We start from the raw sequence: 17,223 nt of genomic DNA on the forward strand, positions 1-17,223 counted from the left end.
GGATGCTATTACTTTTCATGGGGTTTTATGAACTGAAAACTTTCTCATTCCTTGACAATGCAATATTCATACAACCTGGGTTCTTATGTACTACAAGTTGAAGCCAGAGAAAGTGAGATATAAAAATACAAAGAGAAAAGCAGACTGCTGTAAATAAAGATGTTCAATGAAAAGTGTGCATGTATTGTGTCACCAATTATGAAGGTAAATAGTCTGAGCCTAATAAGACAGGATCCATGTCAGTCAGTTGTGTTTTTTCCTAGATGAACACATGGAATTTCATGTACTCAATGTTCATTATCACAAGTTATATTCTGGATGAGGGAAAGGAATAATGTCTTTACTGAAACCTAAATAAGAAATTTTAAGTTTTTGTAAGTATGATTTCTGGCCATTATGAGCCCAAACTCCAACAGAAATACACGTTATGAATTTTTGGTGACATTAAAATACATCCAGTGAGTGATACCTTGCTCTACTATCATTGATTGAGTGTGGACTCACTGTAAACATTCCCATCTTTTGCCTGATATGTCTGCATAGTGTGACTCAAAATATTTCTTGTTTGTCAGGGATTAGAAACCCAGCCAGAACCAGGAAAATGTTCCTGAGTATCTACTTCCATTTCTACTAAGAAGCACAAACAAAATTCTGTCACCTTAAGTGAAAAGCAAAACCTCCTTTGCTTCCTTTTATCTTCTCAGGAACCACCCCTAATGCAATGCAGCCCTCAGGCTGAGAAGACCCATCTCGTTCTTACTAGAGCTTTCAGCAAAGCATGACTGTCCTGGTGCTGATCCTCTACCTCATGACCTTTTCTAACTGTAAGTGTTTCAGAGTTTCAGGAGAGAGAACCAGGTACATCATGCATGTAATATTTGAATGATAGTGATCTTCGCTTTCCCCAGGGGCACTGTCCAAGGTCCATGTGAAGGTATCAGAACCTGACCTGGTGCAGCCATAATACACCCAGACCCTTACTTCTACCTGCACTGTCTCTGTGTTCTCATTAACCAACTGTCATGAACACTGGGTTCAACAGTCTTCAGGATAGGCTCTGGAGTTAATAAAAATAATATGATATAATGAGAACACTGATTGTAATTCAGTTCTAAAGACCAAGGTCACCATCTGTAGGAACACCCCCAAAAGCCAAGATTTCTTAAATCTGAAAAACCGCAAACTGAGAACAAAGCCATATGTTACTCTACCAGAGACACTGTGATGGAACTCAAGTGTGAAACTGTATAAAACCCTCCTACAGAAATTCAGGACCAGCAGGAAATACTAAAGGCCAATAGAGACTCCCCAGTACTATCACAGGTCTTTTCAGAGTGTTGAATCAAAGCAGGTGCACAAGTCCAGGAATTATTGGTCTCTCAGTTTCTTGGCTTGCTCTGTGTATGAAAGACATTTTTCCTATTGTAATCTTCTAGAACTTAGTCTGTATTAATTTTTTAATGCATCTGAATATTTATGAAGTCTTGTTTTCTACTGTAATATTTATTTTTCTACAACTCTCAAGCGCATCTGAACAAGATAGAGTGCATCATACATGGCAGACCTGGATATGCTGTGGGTACCAGGATCAATCTTGAAGAGACTAAGAGACCATTGAGACTATGGTCCTTAGTTTCACAACAGAGGTTCAGTTAATTCTCCAGTTAGAGCAGAATTTAGGAATTGGTAAGAGTCAACAGATCATGCAGGACTGGATAGACTGATAAACCATTAACCTTGATTTCCTCCAGTCTCTCTATCATCCCCATGTGAAACATGAACATCAGTTTTATCATTGATCCTGGTTAGACTCTGGTACTTATACCATGGAACTAATGCGGCTAGAGATAGCAGCTGAGCTTCAGGAGTCTGCAGAAGGTTTTTGGATAACATATTGCATAAGTTGTTCCTGAGTTTCATGTCCCTTTCTGGAAATGCTGTCAAATCACATTGTAATTTGTTGGTCTTGGGGTCTATTCTGGTCTTCTCAGGTTCCTGGCATGCAATCAATTTGTTTTTGGATAAAATAAAGTACCCAGTCTCTATAAACTATAAATGAAACATCACTACACCTTTCAATGGGAACATGCATCCGCTCTACATATGTATATAAGGACTTTCAGGAAATTAGAAACAAAGGCCATGCCATTAGCAATTTCTAAATGAGATAAATGAGTTGCTTGGACAAGGGGCAACATTTTCATTTAAATTATATGTTTTTTTTTTACATTTCCATGCTCATTTCCTGATATCACAGTGACATTGTCTCTCCAGCTGGATCATCTGTCTGAAAGACTTAGGTGTAAATTCCTATAAAGACAGCCACAATGAATGGTGCTTCTACCTCACACTGCTTGTTTTCGCCATATTCAAATTGTAGATTATGTGTGTTTGGTGTTATGGCTTCTGTTTTGCAGATTTTGAAACTAAAATGGAGACCGTAGGAAGGGAAGACCTCTTAAGTGAGAAACAGAGAGGATCAATGTTAGAGGCACATAGATAATGGAAAGCAAAAGTGAGGTTGCTGAGAGAAAGGGGATGAGTAGGAAAGAAACAAGAAAATTTTAAAAAATTGTTAAAATCTTAACAAAGAACAAGTTCATCCTAAATCTTAATCAAAAGTTCAGGTTATGATAATTATATTGATTGGAGAAATGAAAACTAGGCTAACACAATATAAAAGCAGTCATGAGATGCCTGGTATAAGCAAGGAAGTAGATAATGGCAGAGAATTTAAATAAATCAATGAGAAAACATCATGAGGCAAACACAATAGAAAATAGAAATATGTTTACATAGTAACCACAAAGTGGTAGAGGGACAATAACTAGACATGTCTTATATTAAGTTTTCAGCTGCCTAAAGACAGTCTCAGAAGTGACAAAATTTGCAACTGTTTCCATCGCAGGCAAGGAGTTCTGCAAACATCAACCGGCAGATCTGGGAAAGACACATACCAGGAAGAAGGTATGTCCAGTATGATCACCACTGAACGCAGAAAACTCATCACGGACTTTACACTCAGTTGAATTTCCTTAAAATTATGTTGAAAGGTAATTCATAAATATGAGACATTGTGTGCTATATGTGCTCGAGAAAGAAAAATGACTCCAGGATAGTTTTATGATCATATTTCTCTGGGCTATCAGGTGTCCAGTGTGAGCTGTCACTGGTAGAGTCTGGGGAAGACTTAGTACAGTGTTGAAAGTACCTGAGACTGTCCTATGCAGACTCTAGATTCATGTTGCGTGATTACTGGATTAAGTGGGTTTTCCAGGCAACAGGGAGGGTATGCAGTGGTTAGCATGCTTTAATGGTGATAGTAGTTCAATTTACTCTGCTGATGCCATGAAGGGTGAATTCACCCTCTCCAGAGACAATGCCAAGAACTCTCTGTACCTTGAAAAGAGCAGTCTGAGGTCTGAAGACACAACCATATATTTTTCTGCAAAGCACACAGTGAATACTATTGTGAGCTCAGACACAAACCAACTTGCAGTGTCTTAAGAACTAGCAGGGGGCACTAAAAGCACAAAGAGCTCTGTTTCACAGCAGAGCCTGTTCAGAGAGGCATAAAAGACTGAACTCCTCTGAGACTGGGCTCCCTCTCCCCATCACATTCAGGGATTCTCTCTACAGGTGTAGTGTGTAGTAATTCTTGAAGTGTCTAAATGTTTATTCAAATTTCTATTTTCAAGTGTGATGTGATTTTGACTTATTTATTAAACTGTTTTCTTCCCCTCTCCTTCCCTCTCTCCCATCTATGGATTTGTGTACATGTTGATATGTGATTCATTCATCTATCAGTTTGCACCATATTTTTTAAAGAGAAAACAGTCAAATTACTTTTATTCAAAAAGGATAACAGAATATCAAATGTGGAGAAACATAATTCTAAGGAAACAATATCAAAGTTCCCAGACATAGTGGGATACATAGCTCTAGCATCAGACAATCAAAGGTAAACAGACAAATTGAACACAGTCAAGTAATGTGATTCCCTTTTTTCTTGTTTATTTTTATTTATTTATTAACATTTTCCACCTCCTCCCCTCTTTCCATTTCTCTCCCTCTCCCCCTTGCTGCTTCTTCTCCAGTACTAAAAGAAGTCAGGGTACCTTGCTCGGTGGGAGTCCAAGGACCTCCCCCCTCCATCCATGTCTTGGAAGGTGAGCATCAAAACAAACTTGGCTCCCAAAAAAGTCAGTACATTCAGTAGAATCAAAACCCAGTGCCATTATCATTGGCTTCTCAGTCAGCCCTCATTGTCAGCCACATACAGCAAGTCCAGTCTGTTCACATGCTCGTTCATCCCCAGTCCAGCTGGCCTTGGTGAGCTCCCTTTACATCAATCACACCGTCTCAGTGGGTGGACCCATCCCTCGTGGTCCTGACTTACTTGCTCATGTTCTCCTTCCATCTGCTTTTCATCTGGACCTTGGAAGCTCAGTCCAGTGCTCCAATGTGGGTCTCTGTCTCTATCTCTATCCATCGCCAGGTGATGGTGATCTGCAAGACATTCATCAGTGTGGCTATGGGAGAAGGCCAGTTCATACACCTTCTCCTCTGCTGCCCAAGGACCAAGAGGGGACATCTCCTTGGACATCAGGGAACCCCTCTAGAGCCAAGTCTCTTGCCAACCCTCTAATGGCTCCCTTAATTAAGATATCTTCTTCCCTGCTCCAATATCAACCCTTCCTCCATCTCAACAATCCCATTCCACAAAGCTCTCCCCAGTCCTTCTCTTCTCCCTTCTCTCTCCTCACCCCACCCTGACCCCCGTGTACCCAACTTTTGTCTGGCTATCTTGTCTACTTCCAATATCCAGGAGGATAAACATATGTTTTTCTTTGGGTTCACCTTCTTATTTAGGCTCTTTAGGGTCTCAATGTTCTTTGTTCATGGCTAGAATCCACTAATGAGTGAGTACATACCATATTCATTTTGGGGTCTGTGTTATCTCACTAAGGATAGTGTTTTCTATTTCCATCCATTTGCATGCAAAATTCAAGATGTCACTGTTTTTTACCGATGAGTAGAACTCTAGTGTGCAGATGTGCTACACTTTCTTTATCCATTCTTCCATTGAGGGGCACCTAGGTTATTTTCAGGTACTGGCTATTATAAATAATGATGCAATGACATAGTTGAATAAATGTTTTTGTAGTATGATTGTGCGTCTCTTGGGTATATTCCCAAGAGTAGAATTCCTGAGAAACTGCCACACTGATGTCCAAAGTTGTTATATATGTTTGCATTCCCACCAGCAATGGATGAGTGTTCCCCTTATTCCACATTGTCTCCAGCATAGGTTATCACTGGTGTTTTTGATTTTAGCCATTATGACAGGTGTAAGATTATATCTCAAAGTTGTTTTGATTGCATTTCCCTGATTGTTAAGGAAGTTAAACATGACCTTAGGCATCTTTTGGCCACTTGAACTTCTTCAGTTGATAAGTCTCTGTTCAGTTCAGTACCCCATTTTTAATTGGGTTATTCATAATTTTAATGTCTAGTTTTTTGAGTTCTTTATATATCTTGGAGATCAGGTCTTTCTCTGATAGGGAGTTGGTGAAGATCTCCCATTCATAGATTGCCTTTTTGTATTACTGACAGTATCTTTGCTTTACAGAAGCTTCTCAGTTCCAGGAGGTCTCATTTATTCATTGTTTCTCTTATTGAGTGTGCTACGGAAGTGGTCTTCTGTGCTCATGTGTTGCAGACTATGTTCCACTTTCTCTTCTATCAGGTTCAGTGTGGTCAGATTTATATTAAGGTCTTAAATTCATTTGGACTTAAGTTTTGTGCATGGCAATAGATATAGATCTAATTTCTTTCTTCTACAAGTTGACATCCAGTTATGCAAGCACCATTTGTTGAAGAAGCTTTCTTTCTTCTATTGTATAATTTTAGCTCCTTTGTCTAAAATCAGGTGTTCATAGTTTGTAAATTAGTATCCAGGTCTTCGATTCGATTTCATTGGTCAATGCCTCTGTTTTTCTGCCAATACCAAGCTGTTTTCCTTACTGTAGCTAAGTAGTAGAGTTTGAAGTCAGGCATGGTAATACCTCAGGAAGTACTTTTATTGTATAGGATTGTTTTGGCTAAACTGGTTGGTTGTTTTTTCCATATAAAGTTGATTATTGTTCTTTTAAAGTCTGTGAAGAATTTTATTGGGATTTTGTTGGGAATTGCCTTGAATCTATAGAATGCTTTTGGTAGAGTTACAATTTTTACTATGTTGATCCTACCCATCTAAGAGTATGGGAGATCTTTCCATTTTCTGGTATTCTCTTCAATTTCTTTATTCAAAGACTTAAAGTTCTTGTCAAAAAAAGATCTTTCACTCTCTTAGAGTTACCCCAATATACTTTATGTTATTTGTGGCTATCATGAAAGTTGATGTTTTTCTGATTTTACTCTCTGCTTCTTTATTCTTTGTGTATAGGAGTGCTACTAGTTTTTGGAGTTGATTTTGTATCCTGCCACATTACTGAAGGTGTTTACCAGCTGCAGGAGTTTTTTGGTAGAGTTTTTGGGGTCGCTTATTTACACTATTTTATCATCTGCAAATAGCGAACGTTTGACTACTTCCTTTCTAGTTCGAAATTCCATTGATTTTCTTATGTTGTCTTATTGCTATTGCTAGAACTTCAAGCACTACATTGAAGAGGTATGGCGAGAGTGGACAGCCTTGTTGTGTTCCTGATTTTAGTGGAATGGCTTTAAATTTCTCTCCATTTAATTTGATGTTAGCTGTCGGCTTGCTGTATATTGCTTTTATTATATTTTTGTGCTTACCTTGAATTTTTAATCTCTCCAAGACCTTTATCATAAAGGGGTGTTGAATTTTTTCAAATGATTTTTCAGTATCTAATGAAATGATCATGTTTTTTCTTTAAGTTTATTTAAATGATGGATTAGATTGATAGATTTTCATATGTTGAACTGGCCCTGCATCTCTTTGATGAAGTCTACTTGATCATAATGGAAAATTTTTTGGATGTGTTCTTGGATTCAGTTTGCCAGTATTTTATTGAGATTTTTTGTGTCAATATTCATGAGTGAGATTGGTCTGTAATTCTCTTTTTTAATTGAGTCTCTGTGTGGTTTTGGTATCAGGGTAACTGTCACTTCATAAAAGGAGTTTGGTAACGACTCTTCTGTTCCCATTTTGTGAAACACAATAAGGAGTATAAGTATTAGCTCTTTTCTGACGTTCTTGTAGAATTCTTCATTAAAATCATCTGGTCCTGGGCTTTTTTTTTTTTTTTTGTTAAAGAGGTTTTTGATGACAGCTTCAATTACCTTTGACTAATGTGTCTATTTAAATTGTTCACGTGGTCTTGATTTAATTTTGGTATATGGTACTTATCTAAAAAGTTGTCCATTTCTTTTACATTTTTCAATTTTGTGGCAAACAGGTTTATTGTAGTAAGATCTAATGATTTTCTGAATTTCCTCTGTGTCTATGGTTATGCCTCCCTTTTCATTTCTGATCTTGTTACTATGCATGTTCTCTCTCTGCCATTTAATTAGTTTGGATAGGGGTTTGTCAATCTTGTTGGTTTTCTTCAAGAACCAGCTTTTTGCTTCACTGATTCTTTGGATTGTTTCCTGTGTTTCCATTTTGTTGATTTCAGCCCTCAGTTTGATTATTTCCATTCTCTACTCCTCCTGGGTGAGTCTGCTTCTTATTTTTTTCTAGAGCTTTCAGCTGTGCTGTTAAGTCTCTAATGTCAGCTTTCTTTGTTTTCTTTATATGGGCAGTTAGTGGTATGAACTTTCCTCTTAGTACTGCTTTCATAGTGTCCCATAGGTTTCGGTTTGTTGTGGGTTTTTTTGTTTGTTTGTTTAATTCAAGGACGAATTTTATTTCTTTTATTATTTCCTCCTTGACCCAGGGGTGGTTCAGTCGTTGACTGTTCAGTTTCCATGAGTTTGTAGACTTTCTGGGGGTAGAATTGTTGTTGAATTCTGACTTTATTCCATGGTGATCTGATAGTACACAGGTTGTTAATGAAATTTTTTTGTATCTGTGGATGTTTGCTTTGTTACTGATTATGTGATCAATTTTTGAGAAGGTTCCATGTAATGCAGAGAAGAAGGTATATTCTTTTCTGTTTGAGTGGAATATTCTATAGATGTCTGTTAAGTCCATTTGGTTCATTACATCTGTTAGTTCTCTCATTTCGCTGTTAAATTTCTGTCTGATTGACCTGCCCATTGGTGGGAGAGGAGTGTTGAAGTCTCCTGCTATTAGTATGAGAGATTTGATGTGTTCTTTGACTTCTCGTAATGTTTCTTTTACATATGTGGGTGCTTTTATATTAGGGATATAGATATTCAGGATTGAGCCTGCCACTTGATTAATTGTTCCTGTTATGAGTATAAAAGTGTCCTTGGTCTTGGATAGATGTGTTGCAGACACTAAGAGACCATGCATGGATACAAGCCAAGACTACTATATCCAGCAAAGCTTGCATTCAACATTGATGGAGAAAATAAGATATTCCAGGATAAAAACAGATTTAAACAATACGTAGCCACAAACCCAGCCTTACAGAAAATATTAGAAGGAAACCCACAAACCAAAGAATTCAACAACATCCACAATAACACAGGCATCTGAGAACCCTCCACCAGCACAACTCAAAGAAGGGAAACACACAAACACTACCACCACTAAAAATAACCAGAGATAACAACCACTGGTCATTAATATCACTTAATATCAATGGACTCAATTCACCTATAAAAAGGCACAGGTTAAGAGAATGAATACAAAAACAGGATCCAACATTCTGCTGTTTACAAAAAAACACACTTCAACCTCAAAATCAGACACTACCTCAGAGTAAAGGGTTGGGAAAAGGTTTACCAATCAATTGGACCTAAGAAACAAGCGGGTTTGGCTATACTAATATCTAACAAAATTGATTTCATTCTAAAATCAATCAGAAGAGATGGAGTGGACACTTTATACTCATAACAGGAACAATTCATCAGGAGGAAGTCTCAATCCTGAATATCTATGCCCCTAATATAAAAACACCCACATATGTAAAGGAAACATTACTAGAACTCAAAGCACACATCAAACCCCACACTTTAATAGTAGGAAATTTCAACACTCCTCTCTCCCTAAAGCCTCTCTTGGAACTAAAAAGGATGTGCACTTAGTATATGATATCCTCTGCTGTCTACACAGCATGACTGTGGAGTCACTCAATGTTTTGCATTCAAGATCTGTACAGTGTAAATTATATAATTTCCTATTTATATGCAAGTAAGAATCTAGACAGTGCAACAAATATGTTTCTTCTTCTTCTTTTTTTGAAAGTAATTTAATTAAATTATAAAAGTTTCCATTTCCGCCCCTCTTCCCAACACCCTCCCACTCCCCCCACTCCCTCTCCTCCTCCCTCTCCATCCCTAAGAGCAGTCAGGGTTTCCTGCCCTGTGGGAAGTTCAAGTTCCTCCCCCCTCCCTCCAGGTCCAGGAAGGTGAGTGTCCAGACAGACTGGATCCGCAAAATCCAGTATATGCGGAGGAAACAAGTCCCAGTGCTATTGTCAATGGCTTTTCAGAAAGGCTCCGGACCAGCCACATTCAGAGAATCCGGCCACATTCAGAGAATCTGGTTGGATCGCGTCCTCGTTCAGTCCCAGTCCAATTGGCCTTGGTAAACTCTCATTAGATCCATTCCCTTGTATCAGTGGGTGATCGCATCCCTCGCAGTCCTTATTTCCTTTTTCATTTTCTTCAGTCCCAGAACCTTCATCTGTCGATGGATGGAGATAGAGACAGAGACCCACATCGGAACACTGGACTTAACTCCCTAGGTCCAAACGAGAAGCAGAAGGAAAGAGAACGTGAGCAAAGAAGGCAAGACCAGAGAGAATCTTCTTTTTTTTTAACTCCAGGTCATCGAAGGAACTATGGTCAATTTTCAGAAATTCAAGGGAAAAGTGCAAGCCTTGCCCAGGACTTCCCTTTATCCTCTCAGGAACCTCCCTCAATGCAAAGCATCCCTCCTGCTCAGACTAAGAGCCCAGGACTGAGAGGCCCCATCGCCTTCTCCCTTAGTCCTCCAGTAGGGCATGCTTGTCCTGGTGCTGCTTCTCTGCTTGGTGACCTCTCCAAGCTTTAAGTGTTTCAGGGTTTCAGGAATGAGACCCAGGCATATCATCTGTGGGGTGTATGAATCAGGAAGATTGTACTTATTCCCAGGTGCCCTGTCCCAGGGACAGCTGAAGGAATAAGCCCCTGGTCTAGTACAGTCCTCGCAGACCCTGTCCCTCACTGGAACTGTCAGTGGATTCTGATTAACTAGCTATTGTGTAAGCTGTGTCTGTCAGTCTCTGGGAAAGACTGGAAAGTTTCTGAAGTGGATACGAAGAGTGTGGAGAGGTGGAAGCAGAAATTATAATTTCGTTCTCAAATCCCAAGTCAACATCAGCAGGGAAACCTGCTGTTGCACAAATTCTAACTGTTCTTAGTGGTAAAAATCCTGAGTCAGTTATCAGGGGCAAAAACTGAAGGATCAGAAAAAGAAGAGTATTCAGTCAGTAGAGAGTTCTTATCTCTACCAATGCTCAGACCAAATGGGGAAGATTCTGTCTGTACAAATCCTTTGACTGTGTGCTGTCCCACCAAAATCTCAGACTGAATCTTCAGACTGAATCCTCAGACTGCATCTAAGTTTTTGTCTCCTTCTGTCTTATATTCCTCTCTCTGCCCATTCAAGTCACTCCTGTGTCTGTTTCTCTGGTACTGAGATTAAAAGCATATAATCCCAGGTGCTGGGATCACCTTTGTATGAGCTCTGTTTCTAATTTTCACAAATTCAATCTCTTGTAGGCCAGGGTAGGTTTGCACTCACAGAGATCTGTCAATCTCTATCTTCCTAGTGCTGGGATTAAAGCTTTGTGCCACCACTGCCTGGCTTCTATGGCTAACTAGTGGCTTAGTTCTGCACTCTGATCATCAGAAAACTTTGTTAGATCACAAACAAAATGTCACTACACCTCCATAGCGACGTTTTCATAAAACTGAGCAATCTTCAAACTTTGGACACAACCATGCATTACTGTGCCAGAGACATGCTGAGAGAACTCCAGTGTGAGCTTGGGGAGAAACCTATATACTCAGACCAGCAGCAGATGTGAAGGACCAACAGATACTCCCAGAAACAGTGGTCATCTGGAATATGCTACATTTGCAACTGTTTGATGTCATAACCTTTGTTATTTTTTCTTTTACACAAGGAAATCCTCTAGAGTTCACTTTACTTGTCATAGCCTATTAATTTTGCCTTTTAATTATACACTAATCATCTGTGTAATCATCCACACAATCCTCTAGATGTCTAATTGCTCCTTGTCAAACAAATCAGCAGAGAGAAAGAGGGAGAGAGAGAAAGAGATAGATAGATAGATAGATAGATAGATAGATAGATAGACAGACAGACAGACAGACAGAAGTCTGTAATTATGAAACCTTTTAAGACAGCTTTGTAAGAATTTTGAATAATCTTTAATTCAACCTCTTAATTTTTAAACTAGTGATAGAGAAATCACAACTTCCTTGAATTGATGTTACTTTTCAAAGTTAGCTTAAAAAATGAACCATCCACAGTTTCCTACTTCTAAACTAATAGGACCTTGATAAAAGTGTACAATTGTTATAACTGTTGCAGAATTAAATTTTTTTAAACATTTCCATTTTGGTAAAAATTACCTTCCACATTGAAATCCAAGCTAATGATTCCTTTATGGCATATCGTGCGACTCAGACCACAAAAATCTCAGCCACAATTAAGCACATCCTTGAAGACATCAGCTGTGGTCCCTGGTCCATACATCTTCAGCCCTTTCCATAGCAGCTGAGTTTTATGACTTTCACAGTTTGTGTTTTTCGTAGTGCTTTTGTTGCTCCCATAATTATTCCTCTGGATGCACTTTTGTTAGTTTGTGTTTGGTGTTCTGACTTCTGTTTTGTAGACTTGAAACTAGAGTTGAAATCAAGACAGGAAAAGACATCTTAAGTGAAGGACAAGACAGAAAAAGCACAGGGTAATACTGAGGCTGTGAAAGGAAAAGTTGGGTGTAGTGACAGAAAGGGGTTGAGAGGGTAGAGTGCATGAAAATTTGGGAAAATAAAAACAAAGTCTTCTGAAAATCTTCTGAAAATACAAAATTGATGTGAACATCTTGTGTTTTGTTACAAAAAATGTATTAAATGTCCCCATTGTGCTGACTATATAAATATGCAGAAATAAAAACTGACCTAAGACAGCATGAAGACAGCCTTGTGTTGCCTGGTGTCGAGGTGGGAAAGAGAAAGGAAGAGTGGGGAGTAAAAGGTGGTCATAGGGAGAAATTCAGGAGGCAAACAATTGAGTGCTTCAAATATAAACTTATCTCCATAGCAACCACTGAGAATACAGACGGTAACAAGAAACATCACATTTGCAAACTTCCTGATGCTATAGGACATCATCTCTAAGAACTGTGTAAAATTCTCCCTCCTTTCACTCTTCAACTGGACCTTGGGAACTCAGTCCAGTGCTCCAATGTGGGTCTCTGTCTTAGTCTCAATCCATCACCAGATGAAGGTTCTATGGTGATATTCAAGATAGTCATCAGTCTGACTACTGGATGAGCAAGGAAGTCAGGACCACGAGGGGTTGGTCTATCCACTGTGACAGTGTGCTTGAGCTAATGGGATCTCACTAACTCCAGCTGGACTTGGAATGAACAAGCATGGAATCAAATTGGACCATGTGAATGTAATTGACAATTGGGGCAAACTGAGGGGCCAATGATAATGGCACTGGGAACTGTCTCCACTGCATATACTGGTTATTTCAGATCCTATTCTTTTTTGATGCATCCCTTCCTAAGCCTGAATGTATGGGGGAGGCCTTGGACTTCCCACAGGGCCAGGTGCCTTGGCCTCTTTTAGGACTGGAGTGGGGGGTGAGTGAGGGGATGGGAGGAACAGGAGGAAAGTGGGAGGAGGAGAAGAAATGGGAATTTTGATTGGTATTATTTTAAAGTAATAAAAACAGAAAAAAGGAGAACGAAGTAAAATTGACTTCAGTAGTCTCAAGTGTTCCTATCACAGTAAAGGAGTTCTTCTTAGATGGAGGGTTGTGATTCTATGCAAGGTTTACCTCAGGAAGAAGCCCTGTCCAACAGAAACAGAGGGACAGAAAGAACTAATATCTAGAAACACAGCTGAGTGTGGAGCTTTTTAATTTCACATTTATCCTAAAGAGACATGAAGTGTGAAAACACAACATTTTCTATGTATCAAGTAAACCAGGAACTAAATAAAGTGTGGTGAATCCCTAACAACGAAAATGTGTACACAGAGCTACATTAATTCTTCAATTTCTGTAACTGTCATAGGTGTGTATTATGTCTTATATCTGCTCTGAGTACTGACTTCTGCCCAGGTACAACTACAGGGCCTGATGTTATGAGTGGAAGATATGCAAATAAGGCTTCTTTGTGCCCATAAAATCAAGCCCTGTCCTGACCCTGCAGCTCTGGCAGAGGAGTTCAACATTGAACACAGGACACTCACCATGGATTTAGGGCTCATATTAGTTTACTTTGCTCTTTTTTTAAAAGGTAATTCATAAAGATGAGATGCTGTGTATTGTGTGTACTCGAGAAAGAGAAAAAAAGTCTTCTGCATCAGTTTTATAACTAGAATACTTTGTGTTTGCAGGTGTCCAGTGTGAAGTGCAGTTGCTGGAGTCTGGGGGAGGCTTAGTGCAGCCTGGAAAGTTCCTGAAACTCTCCTGTGCAGCCTCTGGATTCTCCTTCAGTAGCTGGTGGATGGGTTGGGCCCGCCAGGCTCCAGGGAAGGGGCTGGAGTGGGTCGCATCCATTAGTAATGGTGGTGGTAGCACCTACTACACCGACGCTGTGAAGGGCCGGTTCACAATCTCCAGAGACGATGCCAAGAACACTCTGTACCTGGAAATGAGCAGTCTGAAGTCTGAGGACACAGCCACGTATTACTGTGCAAAATACACAGTGATTGAATCTTACTGTGAGCTCAGACAAAAACACCTCTGTGGGAACACGGGACCAGCAGGGGGCGCTGAGAGCACTTAGAGATCTGGAACACTGCAGAGCTTGCTTAGAGAAGCATGGAAGACTGGACTTCTCTGTTTCTGTACTGCCTCTCCATATCACACTTGGGATTTTCTCTACAGGTATAGTGTGTAGTAATCCTTGAATATCCAAATGATTATTCAAATTTCTGTTTCCAGTTGTGTTATGTTTATTTGTTATAGTGTTTCTCCTTGTTTCCCTTTATCTCTATCTGTCTCCATATCTCTGTCTATATTTCAGTTTCTCTCCCCCCCCCCATCTTGGTCTATGTGTCAGTCTCTCTCCCTCTCCCTGTTTCTCTCTCTCAATCTTTCTCACTCACTCCTCTCCATGTACGTGTGTGTGTAAATGGGTGGGTGTGTTGACATATGATGAATCTTTCATGCCTCTCCATGTACGTTTGTGTGTATGAGGGTGGGTGTGTTGAAATATGATGAATTTTTCCTAATGATCTTTACCACTTATTGTGAGAGAAATTCTATCACTGGCCCTGGTTCTTAATGACTAGATAGTCTTGTTTTCCTGTGAGACCCAGTGATTGTTCATTCTCTACATTGCCTATATGGTACACCTGGTTGACTGCCACACCCATTTCTTTATATAGTTATGGATTCTGAGTTCTCTGTGTAGAATACACTGAAGTGTTATTGTGTGGCAAAAACTTGATTTTCACAGCCCCATTGTACTTGCTTTTTAAATTTAGGGTGTGCTTTTACCTGAACTTAATGCAGATCAGATCATCACACAGAGCAAAATGATCCTGTTTAGTGATGAGCATATGTTCCCAAAGAAGCCAAAGAAGATTGTAAGCCCTAGAAGATGAAGGCATCTCAGAGCCTCATGTGAGTCCGGTGGACTCTGTGGTATCTGTTTATCTTCATGAGCACTACACTACCCACACAGAAACCTATACCCTTAATTAAAACAGTGTATTTTTAAAAAGTTCTCATTCAATGCAATGATTTGGCCCAATGGTCTACTTATTGTGTAGTTTATATGAGACCTTGATTCAAATGGTAATATTTCAAAATATATTTATCATTTTTATTAAAAAATACCGAGTTTGAAACATCAGTACTCCCCATTAAAGGTTATGAAAAAATTTCTGTTATCCAAGAGAACAGTTTAAATTTTCTTTTCAAGAAAAATTCCTTTCTCTCACTTTTCTAAGTTTTGAGTCAGGAGGTTAACAGATAGCTCTGGGAATTCAGAGTTGAGAGGTGAGGTCCTCATGAACAAACCATGTTCTGCCCTCCATCTTCTGATTGGGATGCTTCACCTTGATCAGTGAAAATGGGCGGAAGTGTTACATAAAGCTAACATTTTTCGTAACCACAGAAATGGATCTTAAACCCAAAAGAATTAGTTGTCTGTAGCCAATGATATGAGTGCCATTTGCTCAAGGAAAAAAATGTGACCAAGTGTTATGGGAATGGAGGAGAAGGGATGCCTGTGCTGTGGAATTGGGAATGTGGTTCTACTAAGACATTATGAAAACTGCGGCGTCCTTCACAGAATTACACAAGGTTATGTGACCCTGCAATCTCATGTCTGGATGAGCAAAAAAAGAAGCAGAGTTGGTGCAGTAAATCAGAAAAGGAGGGAAGAGAGAATGGAAGAGACATTAAGTAGGAGAGGACAGAGGATTAAAGAAGTTAAAGAGAAAAAGGGGAGAGAGGGTAGTGGGATAAATCAATGAATTCACAGTACATCATGAATGAGGACGGTGATTTATTTTTAAGTAGAATAAATAACATAGGTGGAAAGAGAATATTTTCAAATATTATATGATATTAATATGCATATAACCACCTGCCCTTGTATGTGTGTTTTAGGAAGGATTGTATCGGTTGTATATCTATCTTGTGTACATGCATCTGAGTGTCTGTGTGCTTACTTCAGAGATGCATACTTTCTCATCATCTATAAATAATTTACATTACAGAGGTTACCACAGCATCATCTGACCACAGAAACCTGCTCTGAGATCAGGTGAGCAGCGAGGTTGGGATTCAAGGTTTGACTTCAGAACCAGAGCCTATCTTACCCTGATAAAGCCTCTGAAAACATTTCAGTTCCTTAAGATCCCAGTGATTCTCAAAGCACCTGAGGCAGAGAACCCAGTTCAAAAGTATCTGCCTTCTTCTTTTAGATTTGTGGCAGATACTGTTACTCATATGTGCACTCTGCTCTTATTTTTCTTTCATTCAGGTGTGTGGTGTTGAAAATGAGTAGTGAGACCCCAGCACATGCTGTGATTCAACTACACAGTAGTCTTGAAAGGATTATGGAGTCCAGACTCAGGAGTCACCAGCTGAGGATGAAGTTTCCCTCTACTTCTCCTTGTCCTCTTCCTTCTGTTTCTTCATTTGGTTTGATTTATCTTCTATACCCCAAAATTCTCAAGATCCATGCTCAGTAAATTGATCCGTTTTTTGTTTGATTTAGTTTTTGTGTTTTTGAGATAGGGTTTCTCTGAGTCTGCTCTGGAACTAGCTCTTTGTATACCATGCTGCCTTCAAACTCACAGAGATCAGCCTGCCTCTGCCTCCCGTGTGCCTGGATTATAGGTTTGTGCTACCACTGCCTGGCAATAAATTGATTCTTTACAGAATCAGTTATAAGTGCTGGATGTCAAAGAAGAAGTAATTGTGTTTCCTGGTGTTTGTTTTAGTAGTGACTAAATTCAGTCATCAAAAATTATTTTCTGTAGAAAAATGTAATGTTTTATAAGATTGAGCTAGGCATATAGCTTTGTCGTAGAGTGCATTGTGACCATGTGAAAGACCTTAAGTTTAAGAAACAAACTCACTTAAAAATAGGAATTAAGCACTCAGAAAAATATCATTCTTACTTTCATACTCGTAAATGAACCACTCTATGCCTGGAAAAGGAATGGAAGTGCCCCCACTGAGAAGTGCACTTAGAAAGCTGTGGAGAGGAAACAAGTCTACAGGAGTTCATCTCTTGGTTTCCATGGTAAGGACTACAGCATCCATGGCATAATTATGTATAACTACAAACCATGAATCCAGTGCCAAGTAAGGACAATGTTCGACTGGCTAGAAGTGCTAATTGGCTAGACTAT

General features: G+C 39.3%; 1 pseudogene across 1 annotated transcript; it reads left to right on the forward strand.

The window, feature by feature from the left end:
- The first annotated feature begins 13,541 nt into the window (after positions 1-13,541).
- LOC125412635 (immunoglobulin heavy variable 3-23 pseudogene) lies at positions 13,542-14,135 on the forward strand (annotated as a pseudogene). The gene is made up of 2 exons (XR_015739292.1): positions 13,542-13,643; positions 13,744-14,135. The product of XR_015739292.1 is annotated as an immunoglobulin heavy variable 3-23 pseudogene (transcript).
- Positions 14,136-17,223: the final 3,088 nt, after the last annotated feature.

Source organism: Myodes glareolus, chromosome 11 (genome assembly GCF_982192425.1).
Source record: "Myodes glareolus chromosome 11, mMyoGla1.1, whole genome shotgun sequence".
In the NCBI taxonomy this organism is placed as follows: domain Eukaryota; kingdom Metazoa; phylum Chordata; class Mammalia; order Rodentia; family Cricetidae; genus Myodes; species Myodes glareolus.